General features: G+C 39.2%; 1 long non-coding RNA gene across 2 annotated transcripts in view; it reads right to left on the bottom strand.

The window, feature by feature from the left end:
- Window positions 1-20,173, bottom strand: part of LOC106041722 (uncharacterized) — a 47,972-nt gene extending 27,799 nt beyond the window's left edge. For both annotated transcript variants that reach the window (XR_010829305.1, XR_010829306.1), the window contains exons 1-3: window positions 19,985-20,173; window positions 19,066-19,229; window positions 6,437-6,588 (exon numbers count right to left, since the gene is read on the bottom strand). This is a non-coding gene — a long non-coding RNA (uncharacterized lncRNA). The remainder of the gene's footprint in view (window positions 1-6,436; window positions 6,589-19,065; window positions 19,230-19,984) is intronic.
- Window positions 20,174-21,645: the final 1,472 nt, after the last annotated feature.

Consider the following 21,645-nt stretch of genomic DNA (forward strand, 5'->3'; position numbering starts at 1 on the left):
AAGGTTACAGCCCAGCTGTTGATCATCACTTCTTTTCAGAGGTTGCTGCTCCCTCACATTTGCCAGCAGAGCTTGCTTATAGAAACACTCCTGAAGCCACTTGAAGTGAGTGGTGTTACTACTTAGACAGTTTAAGCTAACTAGCACAGCTGCTGGAAGAGTTCGTGCCTGCCTATACGTTTAAACTTCCACTGCTCACAAAACTGCAAGTTTCCACAACTTCTTGTCAGGGCAGAAGCTTTTCTTGCTTTTTTGTGTCGCACCACAGGTCCAATCTGAAACACCTCCCTTGAATATTTAGCCTTAAATGCCTCCTAATGAAACAGTGGCAATTGTGTTAAATGTGCTGGCTTTCTAATGAGGTTGAGACTAAGCCCCTCAGCCAGTGAACTACAGTCCTATTCCAGCCTAACTTTCTGCTTTCGTCAGCTTTCACAACACTTTTCCACCAAGTTCACAGTCTTAGAAACAAGGATGAAAAGTCCAAGTGATTTCACTGTGCAAGGAAATGCTATGTGACATATTTGAGGATACAGCATGCAGAAAATGCACCCCAGATCCAAAGATGTTGGGAGGCACCAGGCTATGGGCAGAATACTTTAGACACTGGCCTGCTGTGACACTCTAAACAAGCTCCTCACCTTTCTCTGCTTTTTGCAGAGTTCTTTGAAATCTGAGTGAAAAGTGCTATGTGTTTATGCTAATTATTAAGAACATAGATCTCCTATTCCTTGGAGGCATAAAACAAAAACAAACAAACAAAAAACCCTACATGATACAAATATTTAATCAACAGATAATTAGTAGTTGTATTTGAATGGTTCTGACTTCAGAATAATGCAAAGTTTATTTTCTCACTCTTTTATAAGTAATATGTAATTATAAGTAAATTCCAGTATATCTCCAATTAAAGGATGCATTGAATTTACAACTGTTTTTTGAGGGAGTATGTTTCTTCTGGCAGGATATTGACTGAGCTGCCTAAAATGTCATTCACAGCAGGCTATTTATGTGATGACGTTTCTATCCAAGTGAAATTGCTATGTCTAACACCTTTTTCCTCTCCAAGGAAAAATACTATTTTGCAGACAAAACAGGAAGTTATCCAAAGGTTTAAGAAAATAATTTGCTGTTTCTCTTCTTCAGTGTAGACCTACCTTACTTTCATACATTTGTCTCCCTCCACTATAGCTTGAGCTACAGACAATACTAAATAGTAAATTATATGCCAAAAATCATATTAAAAGAACATTACAGATACCAAGTCAATTACTCAAAACTTACAATGTTCCAAGATTTTCCAGACAATTGTATTTCAGTCCCCTTGGCATACACATTGCATGCAGGAATATGGATGACATGAGTATTTTTCCTGAAGCCATTTCCTCATTGAATGGGCAGACCAGACACTAATTATTACACACACGGATGTTCAACATTTTGTTTAATTCCTATTGCCCTCTCTGAGGCACCAGATCTTATTTACTGACCTGTACTCAAGACTTGCTACAAAGACAAAATTATGAATGTCTGTTGACTTTTCTGTCATGCCATCCTTGTACTATTTGAGTGCTTTGCAAACATGAAATGAATCCTTATGAAAGTCACGTGATTTTATGAATGGGATGAGCTTCCCTACATTTTCTCAGGTGAAGAGCTAAGGCATAAAGAGTTCATATAAAGATAACCTGGAAAATAGTAGTTATTAAGTAGCTTCACTTAAATCACCCCAATTAATTTACTTTCCACCGTGTCTCTTCTGTGTTCCTACCTCCGAATTATTGAGTGCCTTCTCTGTTCCTTTTGCAACAAAATGGAAAGAAACAGTTCTTTTCAACACATTTCTTCTAAATTTGTTCTCAAGTCAAAAAAAAAAAAGCTGTTTTTTTCTGAGGCTTTAGATACAAAAATTCAGTCATATGCAATCTCTCAGTCTGTACATTATCAAGTCCAAATTATATACATTTGACAAATTTATAAGCAACTGAAAACAGGGCCCTGTGATGAAAAGTGTCAAGCAAGCTTAAGTATAGGTGGCATTCACAGCTTCACCTATAATTAATATCTCCTCTGAGGAGACTGCCTGCAAACCAGGTGAGGCAGGCAGCATACAATGACTCTCTGTATACCTACACAAAAGAGCGAGGCTCCATTAAGATGTCTCATTCATTTCTCTGATGATCTGAAACAAACAGGCACTAAATGACTTATACTGTGTAATCAGCGTTTAAAATCATAGCAGAGAATCTGAATACAGTACATAGGCAAAAATGAACATCTAAACCCTCTTTCGCGTTCCCACATATGAAACACTAAGTTGGGGAATGATAATTGCATTAGGAAGCCAGAGAGGAAAACTTCACTTGCAACCAAACCATCCAGCTATCTAGCTCAGAAGTAAGTGACTTTGACCCAGACAGTTTTCTCCTGGTAAGTCATGGCTAGATTTGTCTGGATACAGCCAACAGTAATTACCAGATACTTCCTCTTACCAGACACTTCCTTGACACTACTCCATAAAAGAAAAGACAAGAAAGGAAAAGGCATTGTCTTATTCTGCTAGTGTTTCTAAAGCCAGCTTTTCTCCAATTTGGTTCTCATGTGTCCGTGGACTACAAGAGTAAATCACTGCTCTACCACAGCACGTTTATTCAAAATACTACAATGTACTGTAGTTCCATAAAAAACTAAGAAGCCCTTGATAATTTGGAACTGCATAGTATGCTACTGCATTTAGCAGAATCGCTAAATAATAGTAAAACAAAATCTGTCATTAATTGAAGAACTGTTTTATCCCCCTGACCATGTCCTCCCATCCCCCATGGAAACAGAAGGAAGCATATAAACAGTTAACATGTTTTTTATGGAAATGAAGACCAACACATTCAACTAACTAGGTTTTTTCCCCCCTTTATTTAAATCAGGAAAATATTTTTTAGCACTCGTTTATGTTTTCAAGATTGTCTTGACATCTGTTCTTAAAAAAAAAAAAACACAATGAAAGGCATACTTTCAACTACAAACACTGATAAAATATGGTAACACGCTGTTTTTCTCTGCTGCAGAACTGCCAAGTAATAAGGATTTGCATGACTAAGCTTCTATTATGCTGACATATGCAGAATTTAGGAACAACCATTCTTTCTGGTTTGACAACACTTAGAAGAGAAACACTCCTTTCACTGTCCTCTAGGACGTGTTAGGCCTCAGACAAGATGAACAGTATCATTCAAACAAATCAATTTTTAAATGGACATTTAAATGCCGAGTTCTCTTAAGCAGAGACACTTGGATAGCAACCTTATTATGTGAGCTAAAGGTCACTAGGGATTTGACTAACACTTTCAACACACAGTATTTCATTTGGCACGTCTCTACACAGAAACTGCCACACCACTTGGAATCTATGTCTTTGAACCTAAATGTTTAACTAAGCTTTTTCAGGCACCTTTACAAAATTCCTGAATCTGTGATCAATATATTGGATTTAAATAACATCCAACTAAAGCATAAAATATCGGCAAACATTTTCAAACATGGATATTTAAGGTTAGTTTCAAAATGATAATTACCATTGGCATACTTTCCTCTGGGAGCAGCACCTGCAGGTCCAAGTAACTTGAAGTGAAAGGCAAGTGCTCAGCCACCAAGAGAAGTATTATTTATCAGCCTAATTTTAGGTGTAGATTTTAAAAAGTTGCCATCTTTCAGAGTGAATTTTCTCTTTGTTTGTTTACTCAGCACCTTCCATTGTACTGCACAGTATATCCCAACTTAGATTTCAACGTAAATCACAACAGAATGTAAGGAAAATGCAATTTTGAGCTAAGGCCCTCAGTGGTGATAAGGCACCATTTCCTTCCTAGACACCCAATCCATACCACAACCTGCAGCATCCATCCAAATGGCTATATCCATCCATCCAAACGGCTATAAGCTCAAATGTATCTCCTACCTATCTAGAGCATCTAGTGACCACATACCAAGTAAGACGTATCCTTATGATTTCTCCTGAAAATATATGGTATGTTGTTAAAGATAAAACTGTCAGTTGCAAAATGTTTTGAAACTAGCTACCAGAATGTAACTATTTTGTCATATCTTACTTAAACCTTGTGTAATTGCCTGGTTAGGGTGAACAGTCTGTAGATGCCTGCAAGAAAGAAGCACTTCCAGGGAAAGCATATGAAGCCCACATTTGTAAAGATGCAGGAAGGGAATTAGTATTCATTCTATGAACTACTTCGCAGGAATTAGATGGGAAAAGAAGAGAAAATGTCCAGAATTTGAACCAAACACACGAGAAACACCAAAGGAGCTAATTCTGGCAGTACAGGTTTTCGTGCTGCGCTCACGAGTTGCGCACGTCACTCTCCACCTCTTGCAAGGAATTAAATGGACTTTAGATGGTGAGTCCAGCTCAGCTGGCTATTACAACTGTTGACACAACGATTCTGAAAGTTACTGGAACTGTAATTAAAGTGTGTGGCTGGGAGGGAAAGGCCACTGCTGCACAGCCCAAATGCATTGCTGGTGCCATGGCACATTTGACATCTCACTGCTGTATTCTAGATAAAACTTTCATTCATAGTAATCACTGGCAGCCATTTTCAGCTGAGTTCTGTAAGTAATGAGCCTTAAATGACTGTACTATCTGCCTCCTTCCATCTGTTTACCTCTTCCCACTCCCTCCCTCTCAGGAAACTTTCTAAGCTGTTGGCCAACCCAAATTAGTGATTGCTCTGAGGGAAAAAGAGGCAGAGCTCAGCTGTTACAGTTGGCAGCAACCAATTGGCCAGCTCGTACTGGGCACACAAAGTGCTGAGCTAGACAACACGCGTGCTGGTCTTTATGTAATGGCATGCCATAAAAGAAGTGCGGAAAGGTCAAGGTAGTGCACCAAGATGGGAAGGGGCAAAGGACGCACCAAGCCAACGGAAACCACATTTTATGAGCTCCACTGGCTGTGTTCTAGTGGTGATTCTCTCCTGTAAGTTGTTTGCATTTGGTACATAAATACTGATATCACTGGTAATGTTAGAACAGCACAAGGGAAAACGCAATGATGAAAAACCAGATTTGCTTTACTTGTGACCCATTACAGGTGACCTGGAACAATTAAAAGATGGATATGGCATGAGAAATACAAGAAATCCAGAATAAGGAAGTAAGTCATAGTGCATAATTCCTTATGAGAGATTTGCAGGTACGTACAAAATTAGGGTTGTTTTCTGCTTTTTTATTTTCTTTTTTTCAGCTTTTCAGCAACTTATAAAGTATTATCTTAACACTGAGAATAATAATTTCCTTTAAAATTCATCAGCTGCTAGCAAGTGTCCAGAAGACAACACAGAATTCCCTCCTCTCTCTTCATTGCCCTCCAGGACCACTCTCCTCAAGCACGAGTCCTTTGTACAAAGATTTAGGTTGAGAAGCCTACACTCGCAATCATAAGAAAATCAGATAAATAGGAATGGAATTAACCCATGAATTAATTATTTGGTAATACTGTCTTCTAGATTAATGTCTCTTGGATTATCTGATGAATGCTGCAGTTAACTAACTTTCTTTTGATCCTCCTACTGGGAAAAATAGAAAGGATGAGATAGCGGGGGTGGAAAGATAATTACGCTCGAGAAGATGAGAGCATCTTATCCATACTAGGAAGGTTAAACTCAAGTAGTTCCTTCTCAAAACTCCTACTACCATGTGGGGATGCCAGTGTGAAGTTGTTTAGCCAGTTTCAATTTAGTAAGTGTTCTCATGCTCTTGCGACACCTGGCATATGGTAAATGCATTGAGACTTGTAAAAAACAGTGATTCATGGTTAATCATTCAGAAAAGAGTCAGAGATTCAAGGTAACCTTGTATTTCTGCAAAAAAAAAAAAAGTTTATCTACACCCCAATTTTTATCTGTTTTATGAGGCAGAAATTGCAGGTGAGATTGAGAATAGAATCTGGACCCTCATTCATTTTACAAAATTTTGGTGAGTGTCATTTACTTAAACCCACACTTCATCTCTGCACTATTTTGTATGGTGAACTATGGAGATTCAATAAGCAACCGCATGATTAGGAAGATCTTCTGGCATCACGTGCACTTTTCAATGCTGGGCTTAGCCTTAAATGAACTTCATCCACTGGCTGAACTGGATCTGTTCTCTTTTGCACTGTAAAGGCTGAATTCTGATTTCCTGGTTTGAGACACATACACTTTTCACCAAACAATCACATTGCATGTGCACCTATTCCAAAAAATTATTAATTTGTATTTGTATAAGGAAGATTTCAAATAACTTTTTTAATTGAAAACTTGCCACTTTACTCTCCCACGTGTGATTCTCCATAGTTAAATCTCAGGGTCTGAATTTCACACTTCAATACCTCAGACAGGCTATTTTACCATAAAAAAAAAAAGGCATGTTATTTCCTCACCTTGTTTAAAATAGCTTCAGTGCTGCTCCAAGCTTAGCAGAAGTGATGTTCAGACTCAGCAATCCCTGCTGCTTTCTTCCTGTCTCATCAACTCTCTTTAGCACCACCAATGAAGAAATCAAGAAGACAAGCCAGCCAAAGTGAGGTTGACCCTGTGGAAGAAGCGTGGCTCTTAAAAGACACAGAAACGGCAGGCATAACACATAGAGATTAGGCAGATTGAAGAGGGGGATGAGCAGATTCCTGATGAATTAAGAAGCAGCTTGGAGGGGGCATGTCATGGGCATTATGGAGAGAATACCTAGGAAGTGAAAGCATGCATAGCTGTGTAATGGGAGCCTAAGGTGAAAGGATGAGCAAAACCACCAATTCATTAAGCTCTGAAGCAGTGAACCTGCCCTGTGCTAACCCTCGAGTAACACAGATAGGTCCTCCAGGCTTGTTGTTATTCCCTGTGAAAGCATAGCATTTCTGTGCTGAGTTATCAGTGCATCGAAGGCTCGGAACAGAGCAGTTGCCAGGCTGCCTTTGGGAGCAAATGCAATAGCACCAGAAACTCTCTTCATAAGGTACTAGCCTTGCACTGGGAAAAGATCAACTCCCAAGAGACTACGCGTCCACATATTGCAGATACAAAACACAGAGCTAAGGATTATAAAAACTCGGACAGCCTGGGTAAGCCTTCATGAATTCTGGCAAGCTTTGGATGTGAAACCATAATTCACTGGTCTCAGGCATAGTTCTGCTATAAATTAGAACTGAAGAAACATCACCAAAAGATAAACAATATTGTCAATTCTGTTGCTTAGCTCCTCTTTTCGTTGCAGCACAATGCATGTGGCGTCAAAGACACTGCAGAAAAATGCACTTTTTAAAAAAAAAATCCTGAAAATTGTACTCCTCCCCCTACTTCATCAATTACATTAATAACACCATCGCTATGACAGAATACAGACTTTAAGTGAGCCCTAAGCTTGTTTTCAACAAATTAAAGCCTGCCAGTAAATTAAAGCATCATATACAGGCCAGGTATAAAGTTCATCCAGGCTAGCAAAAGTACTAGTAAACATTACTAAATTCAGTCTCCATGTGCAGAGCACCGATTTTATTTCCTTGTATTTTGTTAACAATGCAAAATACCGAGGGCATTGTTTAAACATATTTTCCAAAGAATACAGGAAAAGTTGGAAAATGAAGAGACAGATGATGTGATAGGGAAGAAGTTTACATTTACATCAGTTATTCGCACTGCACCTCCTGGTTCTCTGGAAAATGTAAAAAGCAGGCAAGAGAGTTGCATGGGGCAAGACAGCAAGAAGCACATAAGGCTGGATTTGTTCAAAAGTGCTTCCACAAAAGAAACAGCCACAGGACTATCCAATCCAACCTCACATCTGCTTCCAATTTTATAGTCTTCTGTGTCTTTGATGAAAATCCAAATTTTCCCAAAAGGAATTGCAGCAAAGTTGAGTAAAGAAAGGTCTATTGATAAATCTAACGCATCTTTTAGAAGAGTGGGATGCTTCAGGGACTTGGGGGGTGGGGGGTGGCTGGAGGGAAGAGGTTTGTCTCATAATGTTGTGTTGCAACTCTAAAGCTCCCTTTCTAACCTAAGAGGCAGTCTGTTTGGCAGTCTGTTTTAGAGAAAGACTGAACTAGAGCCTCCAAGCTAGCTACTTTTCTTGTCACAGTCCCCCAGGCACTTTAGACACTCGCCTCCAACTAAGCAGATGTAGTCTGAGACATTTTGTGTGTACATATTTTTAAGCAATGTGAGGTAGCACACGTCCAAATCCACTTGACACCAGCATGTCCTTTTGACACCCTCTCCAAAGGGAGCAGCAAACAAAGAGCAACGCTTCAATGATAAATAGTGCTTATTTTATTACGCTTCTTTCACAGATACCCATAGAAAACTCCATGTCCTACAAAGAGCTCTACTCAGTTCTTAAGGTTATGTTAGCCCTACCTAGTCCTCATCCCAGCAACTTATTTTGAACTCCTGGCCCTTTCAAAGTTAATGGAGATTTGCCACAGAAATCAACAGGGGAAAGACACACACTGCTCCTGTTCCAAGGCACACAAACCATTTGGGGTGTTGTCTGTCATCACCCCACTATTTTCTCCCCTGAGGCCTTGTTGTCAGAAACAGTCCCCAGGTGAGACGGGACACAGCCAGCAACAACAAACCTGCAGACACATGGCTTTTCAGGGGGACACCAAAAGTACTATAAATTGCCATCCAACACAATTGGGCCAGAAATCTGACTGGCAAAGGATGTAAAAGGATGCACTTAGGTCAGGGGACATGTGCTCATTAATTTCAAGGATTAATTTCACCCATTAAAGTGAACTGTCAGGTAAACTATACTCTGTGAACTCCTGTGGGATTTCCTGCCTTCTTAAGTTATTTGCAGTTTACCTATGAGCCCCGTCTGAATGCATGAATTGAAAATAAAATACCTTACGAGAGACACAGGATAAACAGTCTACATTATATGCTGCCTCCACTGCCAAAAAAAAAAAAAAAAAAGTATTGGTTTTAGTGTGAAAGCACACCTATCCTTCTAATACACAAGAGGAGGAAAGGCACAGTACTCTCTGATGAGATAAGACCAGGTCAACTACAAAACAAAGGCCTTAGTGGTGATCTTACCTTTTTTGCAATGTAAATCTCCAGGGATTATACAAGTCACCCCGCTGTTTAAGAGTGACAAAAAATACGCAAGCAGCCCCATAACTTTTTCTTTTCTGCAGCCAAGACAAAGCCATTCAGGATGTGATACTAGTGCTAATTTACTTAACATAATTTCTTATTTGAGCACCTGTCTGGGGGTATGCAGAAGCACTGGGACTGGATAATCCACTGAATGATCTTTAATCAGACAGTAATATTAGGTGCTAATAGCTCCGATAAAGGGGCTGTTTAACCCAACTGTTAAAACAAAGGCGTGTCTGCCACAACGACTATTTCAACAATGCATTTGCCAGTCTCATTAATTAAAACTAATTCCTTGCAGGCCACAGAAAGCACAGAGTAAACCCACATGGAAAATGTCTAGGTTCTACCATGACAAATCACATTAAAGAAAAAAAAAAGGGGGGGGGGGAATTATCCTAAGGCGATGAAATTTGTCTCAGAAAATATACTCTCTTGGAAATTCTCAAATTGTAAATTCACAGCAAAGCTAAAAAGGCCTTTAATAGAGGCTTTTAAATGTGTAACTATATATCTATGTCTCTGTCTTGTGACTGACTATATACCAGTCATTAAAAGCTTCTAATAATTCAAATACAAAGCACTGGGTTTTGCTAAAAGTCCTGATGTGATAATTATTTGCATATCACTCAGATTATTGTCCAAGACTAGAGTGGTTTAAGTGAAACAGCACAGTTGGTAAATCTCCTAGACAGGTTAGAAGGATTTTCTCCTTTTCTATCTCTAGAGTGTAAATAATTCTCATCTGTATATTTATCAGGCTATAGAGGGATAAATTCTTAACACCATACAGCTTTCAGGCATAAAACTTCTACCTAGATCAGCTGGAAGACCTTGACTTAGATCATACCTACAGATTATGGCTTATTCTTAGGAAGCTTTGGAGAGTTGGAGTTAGATGATCTTTAAGGTCCCTTCCAACCCAACCCACTCTATGATTCTATGATTTTGGTTTTCAGAAAAGTGTTTGGCTTTCCAAATATACTAAAAGGAATAAAATACTAAAAGAAATACAAGAAAAAGAACTTATTTAGGCACATCAGTACTCCAATAAATCCCCAATAATAGTTTGTTTAAGAGGTAAAATGCATCCAGTTTAACTCGGCACTGCTTCTCCTTATGGAGGCTATGAAAAGACAGAAAATCATCTTGGAAAATATGAAGTTATTAAACACGAATCTAGATCGCAAAGCTGTACTCAGATGTGATGGTACAGACCCGCATGCAAGACCTGTAAGTGTCAGAACCTGGAAGGGGCAGACAAATGAGTATTATCAAATAGGCATGTTCCAGAAATCTGTGCAACGCTCAAAAACTCTTCTGATAGAAGGTGAGCAGTGGTCATAATCTTCAAAGATTAATATTTTAAAGCTTTCTTGCCAGAAGGTCAGTTGCTGTTATGTATATCTAGGGGTTCCAGGGTTAAGAATAAAAGCCATCTGTACACAGTCCTGGGCAACATGCTCTAGGTAGACCTGCGTCAACAGGTGGTTTGGACAAGATGACTTCCTAATGGCCCTTCCAAACTCAACCATTCTGTGAAAAGAAAAAGAACAGGGAAAAAAAAAGTGCTACAAGGTGGTATTCCAGCTATTAACACCTATTTCACTGGGAAATAAAGATAGGAAGCAGGATGTGTAATTTTTTTGAAAATGATGCAGCAATGTTCCTGGAGCTCCATTCACTCTGACCATGTTAGCCCTAACTCCACGTAGTTAGTTAGGAATGTGAGAAAACATTCCTTTACAGGAGTCTTGCAAATCTTTAGTATTATTTTAATGCAGTTTTGTTAAGTGAATTATTCATTAACTTGATACCCTTATTGATTAATACAGGCAACTCCCACCAAAGTCAATTGGACTTCCGAGTGCTAATCAATAGCAGCATTTAAAGGGATATTCTTCCTTGGCACATGGAAACTGACATAAAAAATGATAAGAAATTCCTTGCAAGGAATTATCTTGATAAAAATCAGGAAAAATAAAGATAACTTTTTATTATAGTTTTTTTTTTTAAGCCTGATCTACATTATGCATTACTAAAATTAGCCTGACCTCTGGTTAACCTTTCATAGGATATAATTTGGTCTCTGACTTGCATTATCAAGTTCTTCACCACACAGTCTTCTAAATACTCTGAAAATGCATTTATTCTGGAATATCTACTCAGTTCACAAAATAGAATAACTGTTCTAGGACTTAAAAATCATCTTTATTCTCAATCAGTGTTCATAGAGGAGACTTTTGTAGAATCCTTTGTCATACAATAGCTGTGTCAGTTAGTTTCCCCACTTAAGTATGTCCTAAACTTAGCTGGGCAGAATTTTAAACACTTGTTAGCAGAAAGCCGGCTTTTATTGTTTTATTAAGGTTTACAAGCCAATCATATCCTGGTTCTTGGTAAATTTACAGCCCATCATTCAACGGATTGTAAATCACTATATAGAACTGTAGTAGCCAGGCCCTGGATTGAGCTATTTTATTGTTTGGAAGGCAAATTCATTTCATCCTGGAGTTGATTTTTTTTTTCCCCAAAGAAAATGCATTGAAGCCACTCGCACTGTGACTTAACAGAATCTTTGTATTTGTCAATAAGGTCGTGCAAGTGTTGATGCCTTCTGGAAGTAAACTTCTGTTAGCAATGCCGTTGTCATTCATTAAAAAGAAATACTATCTTAGAAACTTAAAAAGCATCACAATTTTCCAGAGCGCTTTCATTCAAGAATAGTTCTATTATCTTGCACTTTTTCTTGATACCAACTCAATGCTGGTAAACCATGGCTAGACTTGTGTGACCACAAACACCTACCTATCATGAATTTCACAGAATCATAGAACAGCTTGAGTTGGAAGGGACTTCAAAGATCATCTATTTCCAACCCCCCTGCCATGGGCAGGGATGTCACCCACTAGATCAGGTTGCTGAGGTCCTCATCTAACCTGGTCTTGAACACCTCCAGGGATGGGGCATCCACAGCTTCTCTGGGCAACCTGTTCCAGTGCCTCACCACCCTCTGAGTGAAGAATTTCCTATGGCAAATGGGTGCCTCAGTGCCTCTCAGAGAGGAGTCTCCAATGACTAACACCCTTTGTGCCTTTCTTGCGGTCCACTCTCCCTTGTCCTGAGTATCTTTCAAATGCATTAGTCCAGGGCTAGAAGCTTGTTTACCTTCCCCTTGCCGTTCTGAAATAAACAGCACATTTATGGCCAACAACAAGTAGCAGAAACTAGAGAGAAAGATTTTGGCTCTTTTAAATCCCACCTATCTCTGTCAGCATGAATATTTTCTGGAGACAACCACTTATCTTTGTTTTAAAGCCATGTTTCAACAGTGTGGCAAAGATGCAAGAACTCTTCTTTGGCAACTGGCAGTTTCTAATCAATTTTGAGGGGAGAAGATACATATCTTTTCAAATGCAGGTATATACATGAAAAGAAGAAGGAAAGTAAGTTGTCCTGGAATATACTTGGATGTTATTTGATTTTAAAAAAAGAAAAAAAAAAAAGTTAGTTAGAACTGCAAGATGACACGTCTGCTTTCCATCCAATTCTAACCCTTTACTCATCAAAAAGTAACATACAGGGAGGTCCAGTGCATTAGCCATTTTTGTCCTGCAAAGCAAACATGACTGGTCTACCTAAATTCTTGTGTTTGGATTTTGTAACTGGAAATACTGGTCGAAATTTTCTAACAGAATGATTTCCTGTCAAAACACTCGAGCAAGAGCCTAAGGATAGCAAGCTTCCCGGTTCTCCTGGCATCATCATACCAGGCAGGCAACTGGAGGCTGTCTGTCATTTTTGTAAACTATGAGAAATGCCAGGTGTGGAAATGGTTTAGTATACGCCAGATGCGGTGTTACAGAATATACAATAGACAAAGGCATTCTGGCTTCAGAGTGTGCTTTTCCCCCATTCAAAATGAAAACCTTTCCCAAAGTCAAGCTTTTCCTTTTCTTACTCAGTTACAGTATACACCAATGCACAGTCTACTTAAAAGAAAAGCTTCATTGACTGCAACAATTGAAAATTACACAAATAACATTTTAAATTACAGTCTACACAAAGCCCTCTCTCCGCAAAATCCTTTGATGGCTAACTGGTAATGCTGAACTTCCTTATATACCCAGAGCATGCTCCTGAACATTGTTCCTTCATGTTGTGAAAGGGAACCTTTTCAATCCTGCCAAATTCATTTGTTTTAGTGAATTCCTGGGCTTTTAGCCCTCTGGCTAAGGGAGTCCCAAAGGCTCAGCAGGAGACAAAGGCAAGGTGCTCAGGTCCAGGAGTGCTGGCTTTGTGTTAACAACTCTCAGGTGACAAATGAATGCCTTATCTTAAGTCATCCTTTCCTCTGACTTTTTTGGGGGGAGGGAGGGTTAGTTGGCTAGCTGGTTGGCTCGTCTTCCAGGAGCCTCAATTAAGTGAAATCAACATATTCTTAGAATTAACATACAAAATCCAGGGTAACATAAGGTGTTCCTACATTATTCCCAGACTTCAATAGAAGATTCTGCATTCCGTAATCAAAAAAACAGACTCCTACCAGTATAAATGATGGAGGTGGTGGACTTGTGATCTAAGCACGCCCATGCTCCTGGGAACTACCACTGAAATAGCAAAGTAAACCACTGAAGATCACAATGTTAAATGCACTGTGGTTTACACAGTCTACTGCATTCTTTGGCTACAATTTTAATAGTTTTGATTCTACCTGTCTCCTTTGATTTCTAATGTGGGATTTTCATGAGTCTGGATGCATTTGTGTGCAAATTGGTATTGCAAACACACAGACTTTGTGCTGAAAGTGCCATAGTGTTTTTCTAAGAGTATGTTATAAAAGGCGTTGTTTTGTTTTTCCCATCCTAGAAAACAATCTCATATATACATATACAGGTAAACATTCTGGAATCTTATCACAATTCAACTGCCCTCTATCATTCTTTCATTACTTGTTTCACAGATAGATAAGTTAAGACATCCATGGATCTATCTTGACAGATAAAATATGTAATATAAATATTTAACGTAGAAAATATATCTCTGATGATATTGTGTAGTAACTCAGGCATTTGATTTTGATTCTGAAGCTTTTAGTAATTTTGTACTGCAAGATATTTATGCCAGTGTGCATCCCTAACTGCAGCAGTAATTCTTAAATTTTTAGTAGTGCTAATGAAAAAGAGGTTATTTCTAGCCTAATTTTGTATCCCAAACTATGAGAGTAGATATAGTCCCAAAAATACACCAATAAAATATATTATGACTTATTTTATCATATGAGGAATACAAATCAAGACATGTAGTTTACACATAAATGTAGCTATCTCTGAATTAGAATTATTTTTATTTTAGCAGTTTTCTATTTGAGGTCTTGGCTTTTCATAGGATTCTGCAAGATCCGTGTTCTTTCCCTGCCTCTCCCCTTTCTTTTACTGTGTAACTGCTTTATATAAAGTGATATTTGTATGCCAGCAGGTAATATGTTTATGGAGTAGTCACCCAGACCTGACAAGTACTGTAGTGTATTTCTTTTGAAAATTGCCCAAGGTGGGGTTATTTTATCTGCTTTGACAAATTGTATATGCACTATCCACATTACGCTGTCACATCTACCTTAGGTTCATCAGTATCTTATTACTGATGCTGTTGTTTTTAAATCCAAATACAGTACAGGGAAAGCAAACAAGCACACAAACAAACCTATCTCAGTAATAATTTTAGAAACAAAGCCTAAAACAATGACACTGTGCTATAGCCTTGAGTGATTTCTTTTTATTTTTTTTTTTCCTAAGTTGTGTTCTAATTCTTCAGAGAACAGAGAGGGGAGCTTTGAAAAGGTGCTAATAGACCATGAATTTGCAGCAGTGTAGTTCACAGCTAAACACACTCCCACTTCAAGCTCAGGCAGGAAAAATGAGGGCACCACAGAAGTGAATTAAAAATCAGACAAACAGTCCCAGCAACAATCAGGGCAGTAGCAGCTTATAAGATCAGCCTCATTTGGCAAGATGCCCATCATACCATGACCTAACATGGCCATGGCAGGAGGTTATCTTATGGTTTACAAAAAAAGGATGGGGCATGAGGTAGTAGTGGGGAAATAGAAGCAAAAGGAACACCTTTTAAGCCTATGTTGAATTAACTTGTTTTACGGAACAGTGACAATAAACTTTTAGGTATTTTAGATGTGATTGGAGAGTTTATCTATAATTTATTTTCTGCTGTATATACATCTTCTCTCTGGAATAGCTGTGCTACTGTGAGAGATTACTGTTGCAAGGCCCCCCCCTCCTGCCTGGGGGTATTGTCCCCTCAAATCTCCCAGAGCTGCTCATGTGTGTGCTCCAAATGAGACTGTGGTTTCACGACAGTCTAATCCGACCTGAACTGGGGCTGCTGCAGTCCCTCTGTCCCCAGTTGCTGCCTTTTCCTGCGCCAGCAATGATGCTTGTCTGGTCCCATGCTGAACTGATTCAGAAAACACAACTAACAAGAAAAAATGTAACACTTTCCTCCCCATTTCAGCTCCCTGTAGAGTCAAAACAAGCACCAGTGTTGGTGCAAGAGATGGGGTAGGGATATACATGATGCAAAGCAAGGCTTCAGCATCTCTGGTTTGGATCAGCTTAAACAACCCTGGAACCACACTCCAGGCTGGGCTAGCCAATGCCTGCTATTTAAAGTACTTGTGCTGATCTAGCTCTTTTGGTCTGGCTCAGGTTTGGGAGTGGTCCTAAAAAGAGCTTCCTCATCAGAACAGAAGGGGTTGCAGCCTCCCCTCGCTATCAGCAACCACCTCCTCAAACACACCTGTGTGCAGGGTTTCCTCGTCTTGTGGAAATGGCTGTGTGATCCACAAAGTCTACAAGGAATTTCTGAGTTCCTGTGACAGGAAAGATATTGATGAATGTTACTCTGTGTTGAGTCACCAGAGGAAGCTCCCTCTCGGAGGCAAAGCCAAGTTCCCAAGCGTCCCACAACAACCAGGGCACTCTGGGAAGCTCAGGATCCAAACCTGATGTGACAGATGCTTTGAACATGAAGAGATGATGAGGAAAGAAAATGGTAAAGACCAAGGTCAGAGCCTTTTTGGACTGGAAATGGAAATAATTTTCCTCCCTTTCTGAAGTTTGTTAGGCCTTTCTTCAAACCCTGAGTAGTCAGGCCACAAGCAAAGGGGATTGGTACTTGCTGACTTACCGACACACGTTGTCACATCTGATATGTGCAGGCTGTCACGTTTAGAGATGGGGAGGAACACGCAATATCAAATAGCAAGCATGTAATTAAGACGGTTTTACTACCTCCAAAAGTCACTTGCTTCTTTCCAGTACTAACTGTGGGATGCTTTAGAGCCAACACAGTTTAGAGCCTGGAGATGCTCTGACAACAGACTGATGAGGACTCTATAAAGCACACGAGAGAAAAAGAGTCCCAAGTTCAAGGAATGAGAGAGGAAAGACTGGATTCACAAGGAAAAGTACTAAGCTTCTGAGGGTGCGAAAAGAGAAACCAGTTAAGTTATAAGAAAACCCTGAAGCTACCTTTTAGATGACAGACTTGGTCCTGGGAGGTGAGTCTGTACCTACACGTTCCCAGCCTGTGACATTTCACTTAGAGCAGCACATCTGAATGGTTGGAGTGATGTGGCTTGGGAAAGCAGCAGGAGTAACATTGCTCAGATTTTGAACTGTGTGAGGCAGGAAAACATCTTAATAACCTGAAACTAATGCAGTGTTTGCTGAGGGAGAGAGAAGCAAACTATAAATTATAAGAAAACATTTATATTGGGAAGGGGGAAAAGAGGGAGAGAGAGCAATTTAGTCAGGAATAAGATCAGGAAAGCAAAAAGTTTAACCAATATGCTTGCATAACTGCTTACTGGAGTAAAGACACTAGAGAGAGATTATTATTTTTAAATAAAACTTTTCAGTTTCTTGTCATACAGCCAGTCACTTATTGCCAATTATTTTATTGTCAGATGCCAGTTTATATCCTAAATGTCTTTGGTTTGAAAGGACTGTTCTGTTCAGGGGGTAATTTAGTGGCCAGCCCAAAACTGCCCCTTAGGTGCAGTTCATTTGTAACATAATGGAGATTCACATGGGCCTTCATAAGGGGAATGCTACTGTATTAACATTCAGGCCAAGAATGTTATCTGTTTTATCCTCACAAAAAGGTGCATTGAGCTCAGCTTTTTCACTGATTCTCAGGAGAAATATAATCATAAAGATCTTCTCTGCCAGTTGCAGATGTGTTCTATTTTTTCCCTACATCAGAGCTTCTGAATCACTCTTAATAATAGTCAAAGGCTATTCATACTAAATGGGGAAGTTCTCACACACTATGATGATAAAGCACTTCATCCATTTGAGGAAAAAAAAAGGAAGAAAACACTACCCACAGAACTGCAACATCATATCATCTGTGCTTTGCCGAATGTTCACAGAACAACATTGGAAGTCATTGAAGTGTCAGATAGTGATTTCATCATGTGTCAGGCCTCCCACTAATAAATGATTCATCTTTCTCAGTACTGACACCTCACAGAATTAAGGGGAAGAAAAGAAATTCATAAACTTTAAAGTGAAAAGTACTCCACTGATACTGTTCTTCCCAAGTACATACTAAGAATGTGTTTAGAATTTAACCTTCCATTTATCTGAAGTGTGCTTTTAAATTTAAAACATGAATGTATTACAGTAAACAGGTATCATGGAGTTCTGTGAGTATTATGTCACTATAATAAAGAAAAGTATCTTGCTCAGTTTACAAACATGAGATTTCCAATTCCCACAGCTTTGTAAACTGAAACTGGAATTGGAAAGAAGTCTTCTTGGTTTACATAGCAATGATTAACAGTACATTGGTGGCAATAAGCCTGCCCCAACCTCTTGAGTACTGATCACAGTTGTAAAAGCAAATCTAGCTGCTGTTGAGGGCAATGAGAGACTTACAATTGACTTTAATGGAAATAGGACTGGAAGGAAATTTGTCACTTTAATAAGAATTTACATAATCGGTCTTTGATGCTTCATAAAGCCAGAACATCCCCCATTGATGACAGTAGCTCTACAGGATGAACGTGACTAACTAGTAATCCAAACTTATTTCTCTCAGGAGGTATGAATTTAAATGCAGACCAAAACCAGGCAATGCACTTAGCAAGATACTACCATTTTTGCTTGGTTTGCTATGACATTGAAGTCTGTGCAGTCACACACTGAGTTTCCAGTTTATTTTTTTCTATTTCAACCAAATGTAGTAGGGACACAGAGATTTCAAAATTCCCGTGTTCTTTGTAAAAATAAATAGCTAGGATAAGAAAGATTTTAGAAGTGCCCTACCTGAAAAAAAAGGCTGTGACATGAATTTAAACCTTATGAAACATTAAAGAATCCACATGGGAGAGAGACCTGACAAATGACCCTGCTGTAGGAAAAGAGACAATTGTAATTCACCATCAGACCATGAGACACCAACCTATAGGAAACCAGGCTTTGCTGGTTCTGCCACTAATGGAACTCCTTCAGCTATAGTAGTTTTCTTCTCATCAAACCAGCATCTATTATAAACAAAACACTTCAATCGGTAGACTCAAAGCTTGAGGACTATATGGATACAGAATTTATCCCACTTGATTCCTCTCCTGTGGAGCAGGGAAAAGAATTAGATGAAGATGATAAAGTTTGGACATGGACTCCCATTCTCAGCAGAAATAATTAGGCTGGTATGAAAACTGCTGGGGACAGAAAAAAAGCTGTAAGCCTCTGAGGTCTCATGTTGTAAGCAGATACTTATTTTTCTGCCTCACTCTGAATACGTATAGCAGAGTTATTAATGTGATGAATGGAACACTTAAAACTGGTAATGTACAAAATCAGATTATTCTTTGCTGTTCCTTTACCTTTTGTTTCGGTAGAATTAATTTGGGCGTCCTGGGTAAAGTTGATGTCCAGTTTCTCTGTCAGTTTGATTTAGCGTGACCTCTTCACTGTCAGCAGAGGAATCTAAAAGACGGCAGTGAACATTCAGATGGAGGAAAATTTACATGGCTGTGGGGCAGAATGCCTGGAAGATCAAAAAGAAAAGAAAATAGTAAATACTTAAAACACTTTACCATGAAATCACCTTCTCCCCCTTCTTCCACCCTCTCCCCCCATGTTAAATCAGGTAGAAAAGTGTGATAATATTAAGGCTTAATCCAATTTAAATAAATTATTTTCTTGTAAATGTTAAAACAATCATTACATGCATCATTTACCCCCTCCTCTGCCCATAGCCTTAAATTATGCTCTATTATAGCCAGATGGAAAAAATATGCAGAAATATTTCTTAAACATCAGAAATTTTGTTTTTGATAATATTCAGAGGTAAAAGTCATTTAGGAGTCCCAGAAAAAAAAAAGAAAAAAACAAAAAACACACAACTCCCATATATATAAGAAAGCATTATGGGATTTTGTATAGCAAACTTAATTAAGAAATTTCTTTGCTAGGTTACCAACAATATTTTATTACAAGCTTAAGTTATAAGATTGTTATATCTCTGTCATGCTTGGCAGCAAAGAAAGAACACATGCAAAGAACAACCTTGTTCTTACAACTAATTACAAACGTACCAATGAGTGATATATCAGCCCCTGTCTACACTGTATAGTCATGCATTTATAACTATTTCACCATGCATGGCTATTAAAAAGCATGCTTTGCTTCTATAGTAGCTTGATTCCACACCACAGCCATGGGTAGTTACGTTTATTCATATAGCTACCACTAGCCAGAACTATATGTCTGTGTATTTTAGCCAAATTTGCATCAACTAACCAATAGTGCAGGTCCCTTCAGCTCTTTCTTTATTTTGTCTTCTTTCTTTCATTTTCTTCCTTCTTTCTTTCCTGCTTTCCTTTTTTTTCCCCACTTTCCTTTTTTCCTTTCTTTCTCTTTCTTTCTCTTTTTCTTTTTCTTTCTTTCTTTCTTTCTTTCTTTCTTTCTTTCTTTCTTTCTTTCTTTCTTTCTTTCTTTCTTTCTTTCTTTTTCTTTCTTTCCTTCCTTCCTTCCTTCCTTCCTTCCTTCCTTCCTTCCTTTCCTTCCTTTCCTTCCTTCCTTCCTTCCTTCCTTCCTTCCTTCCTTTCCTTCCTTCCTTATTTCTCTCTCTTTCTCTTTTCCTTCTATTTTTCTTTCTCTTCTTCTTTCCTTCTCTTTTTCTTTTTCCTTCTTTCTCTTTATCTCCTTCTCTCTCTCTCCTTCCTTCCTTCCTTCCTTCCTTTTTTTTTTTTAAGGGGGCAGACTGAAAGCAAGATAGGAAAAGGCAAGCCTGGGTGCCAAAGGGCAGGAGATGACAGACAGCAGTCCTCAGCCATTGGCCATTCTGAGTCAGTCGATGTGACCATCACGGATATGAAAGAGCACAGCAACCCTTCCTGTTTATCTCGCACATCCTTACTGTCCCAACATACATCTGCCACCTGAACGGGTGAGGAATTCTTTCCCCACAGACGGCTGAGGGGGAAAACACCTGAGCTCTGGGCATGGCGAAGTCCCTGACTGCCAGAGGGCCCTACAGCTGGCCCTTGCCGGGACCCCACTCACGATCTAGAAGATGCCCTGCAACACAGCAACCTGCAGCACATGGGACAAGGAGCAATGTGACACTGACAAATTCTCCTGAGCAGAGACGTCCATCTCAAATCCTCCCTTCAGAAATCTTAAGTCATCCAGCTGTGTTGCTGGATCACAGCAAGGTGCCATGTCTGGGTGTCCAGCAAGGGTGAAACATGTAGGTGAAGCTAAAAAAAGGAAAAGTTAAAGTGTAATCACTTCAATACCGGGCCAAGCTACCAACCAACCAACCAGAAATCCCTGCTGTGGCTATATGGACACTGGCATCTACACATGCATGTCCCTGTGGACACAGACCTCACTACATGCTCTTCTAAATACAGAACCCAATGCTCAAGAATTACAACACAAATCCCACAAACAGGATTTAAAAACCATCTCCCTACTGCTCTCTCCTCAGGACAGCAAGGTATTTAGTTTTAACCTCACACCTTCAGTTCATGCTTCTCCTTAGGAACTGTTGTTTTCCTCAGCTGCCCAAAGCTCGTGCTAGCAATAAGACTGAACGAAACCAGTCTCACTGAGAAGTGTTTCAACAAACCAAACCACTGCAGCTCTGAGCACGTAAGTTGCCAGACAGTGTTACTGGTTATAGAGGGAATTCCAGCCTTTGACTCACTGGTAAGTAAGTCTGTTCCCACGCCATTTCCTCATCCACACAATTCCCTAGTCCTGAACTGTTTGCTAAGAAAGCTTGAGATTATTTGTGTTACACTCCATGCAGAGAAACTACAACATACAAACATATAATTACACAGTCATGAGATGCTCCGCTTCCAAAAGCCTTAAATCCTAAACAAGATTATCTTGTTTTTAAAATTGATCTGCCCTGCTTCACAAGATGAGCCATCTCATGGTCCAGGTAG

The sequence above is a fragment of the Anser cygnoides genome, chromosome 2 (genome assembly GCF_040182565.1).
Source record: "Anser cygnoides isolate HZ-2024a breed goose chromosome 2, Taihu_goose_T2T_genome, whole genome shotgun sequence".
Taxonomy (NCBI): domain Eukaryota; kingdom Metazoa; phylum Chordata; class Aves; order Anseriformes; family Anatidae; genus Anser; species Anser cygnoides.